General features: G+C 36.0%; 1 long non-coding RNA gene across 1 annotated transcript; it reads right to left on the bottom strand.

Annotated features, from left to right (window-relative positions):
* Positions 1-279: 279 nt before the first annotated feature.
* On the bottom strand, positions 280-877 carry LOC128286464 (uncharacterized). Its single transcript, XR_008277041.1, has 2 exons — positions 828-877; positions 280-662 (listed from the first exon to the last, which is right to left on the bottom strand). It is a non-coding gene; the product is annotated as an uncharacterized LOC128286464 (long non-coding RNA).
* Positions 878-2,976: the final 2,099 nt, after the last annotated feature.

Below are 2,976 nucleotides of genomic sequence, written 5' to 3' on the forward strand. Positions count from 1 at the left end.
AACAGTAAATTTAATCACAAGCATATCATGGGTATTACAGTTAATTCAATTTTCACCCAAATAATTCCAACCCGAAAATAATTAGCTCATGGGTTGCGCAATGAAATCTAAAACAAAATCATTCTTCAACATATTTCAAGTTTCACAAATCATAGAATTCAACACTAAGAAAATAGAATAAAGGCAGAACTATAGGAAGTTCTTATTGCACTCTAACTTCTTATCTAGATTCTACGCAAAACCCAAGGCAGATTTCTCTTCCCCTCCTTCTTGTCTATAGTCTCCATTCTTTAGCTACCCCTTCTTCTTCTCTTCAGAATTACTCCACCAGATTCTGTTGCAGAGAGAGTAACTACTCCCTTTTTTTATTTTTCTCCTCACAATCCGTGTGTGTTTTTCTTCTCTTCTCTCTCCTCCTTTTATAGGGTAGATCCATCCCTCTTAGCACATAGTTTTTACTCTTCTTTTTAGGGTGATTTATCTGGTACACGTATAGTTGGGTAAGGGTGACATGGATTGAGTCCTTCGTCATCTTCCTTGAATTGCCATGGCATTTCTATTGGCAATTTGTCCCACCATTTACCATTGCAATGTTTCACATCCTTCTTTCTATTTTCCTTTTTCTCTTTTCTTGCTTCTCTTTTCTTTCATCCTACCTGCATCTACGATCAAAAACTATCAAACCTCTTTCCCGGCAATTAAAAGTAATATAAATTTACAATTACACAATCCAAGCTTTAATATGCAATGTCTAATAATAAGTCTAAAATGAAAACATATTTTCTTAATTAAAAGCAAATACTTCAGTTTAAAAGTCTGAAATATACCTCTTTTCAAGAGTTATCCCACCCCCAAACCTAAATTATTGCTTGTCCTCAAGAAAATATGTATGAATATGCATGAATATAGGTATGCATAAGTTTGCCAAAACATTACATTTACCAAATATATCACTGGACTTTTTGAAATATATTTTTTCACCTCTATTCTCAATTGTCTTCTAAATAAAAAAAGAATGGTTCAAGTTCTATAGACTTGTTCAGCAAATGAAGTGCAGAAAATGTTTCCTAAAAATAAAAGTTCCTAAATATTTATGCAATTATAGCTACAGCAGACCTCTCCTAATATATTTAAAATATCTTTCCTCTAAATTCAATTTCATTATTCTTATGTATCCAAAATTTTAGTTATAATCATTACTTTCTATAGGGAATTCATCTTGTCACATGATTTCTTTACTTGACAACCTCAATGGAGCAAACACTAGACTGCCAGGTATTACATCATGCCATAATTTGAATGGAATTCACTCAAAAAGTGAAGGCTTTTAACTAAACAGATGGATGGAGAAAACAACGACCTCTTTAGCTACTTAGCCTAACACTTCAAAAGAGTGTCCCTAAATTATTGTTATTAACATTTTTTTAAACACTTTTATTTGAACTCATTTTTCTGATCAATAATACAATGGAACAAACAAAGCATTACAAACCTACTCAAAAAATTTAAACATTGGGGTGCAAAATGTAACACCCCAAACCCGTCCTGGACGTTATGGCTGAATCTAGCGATGTCATATTGAAGTGTTTTTCGTAAATGTGATGTCATTGAAAGCCCCTTTTCTATTTAATCATGTGTGATCTTAAAGTTGATTTTAAGACGTGTCGTTCATTTTCCAAATGTGAGTTATTGTCAAAAAGTTATTCACATTAAAACGTTATTAATATATTTTTGTTTTAAAACGTTATTTCTTACAGAAGCTCTTAAAATCGGGTGAGTGTCCATGGTATCTTTGAAAAACATTTATCTTTTTGAAAACCCTAGTCTTTTCCTACTACTAGCAGTATTAAATCAAAAACCAATAAAAATCCCAAATTAAAAATAAAATCCAATGAGGCCTTATTACAATAAAAATACCCCCAACTAATATTACTTATAATTAAAATCATATGCGAATATAATAATAGTTGTGTGGCCACCTCTGAGTCCCCCGCTGCACCAATCCACCGTAGTTTGGGGATTACCTGCGCAGATAAACAAATGGGTGAGTTTACGAAAACTTAGTGTGTAATCCCAAATCAAACAACCATACAGTGAGTAAATACAGTCTGAGCCTAAGCCCATTTCAATAATGGTTTAGTTTTAGCTAGGGCCTTAGCCCATTACAGTATCAGTATTAGTTTAGACCTGAGCCCATCAAAGTGATAGTAACAGTACAAATATGTAATAAAGAAATCCTACCCAACCAGCCTCTACACTCCATCTCCGTCCAACCCTACACTCTATGTGGGTATATAATCAAACCACCCATCCCTACACTCCAAATAATACCGGTTGGGGCACTAAACAGGATTTGCAGCAGAGCTGCCAGTACAGTACACTTCCTCCAATCATATTAAAGCCCATCCCCATGCAACACATCATGCATCATGTCATGTCTTGTCATAATATTATGCATGTACTCAATACAATTAAAATAGCATGCTAAATACAGTCATACATCACATAGGGGCAAAATATGCACTTTATCATGTAGGAACAAAACAGTCATTTTATTAAATAGGGGGTCTAGGTACACTTACCGACCCAACAGTAGGTCCATAGTCGTCTCAGGCAACCCATGCAACCTTAACAGTCAAACAGTGAAAATGGGACTACGACCCATTTTACGGCCCATGTGGGCCCACATGCCTGTGTGGCCTACATAGCCCCAAAATGGCCTTGGCAGTGTGGATTACACAGCCTGGCCTGATTATTTCCACAAGTTCGTGTGGTTCACCCATGTGGGGCCCACACGGCCTAAATTGGCCCAATACGGTCTCAGACGATGAAATCGTTCATGATGGCCTCATCAATCATTTGCCCATTTTTAGTCACATGGGCTACCACACGGGTAGCTGCACGTCCGTGCGGTGCTGACTATTCACACTTTTCGACTTTTCGCCGATTAATGATTAAGGGCAGTGTTTTCACACA

This window comes from Gossypium arboreum, chromosome 13 (assembly GCF_025698485.1).
Source record: "Gossypium arboreum isolate Shixiya-1 chromosome 13, ASM2569848v2, whole genome shotgun sequence".
NCBI classification, from domain to species: Eukaryota; Viridiplantae; Streptophyta; class Magnoliopsida; order Malvales; family Malvaceae; genus Gossypium; species Gossypium arboreum.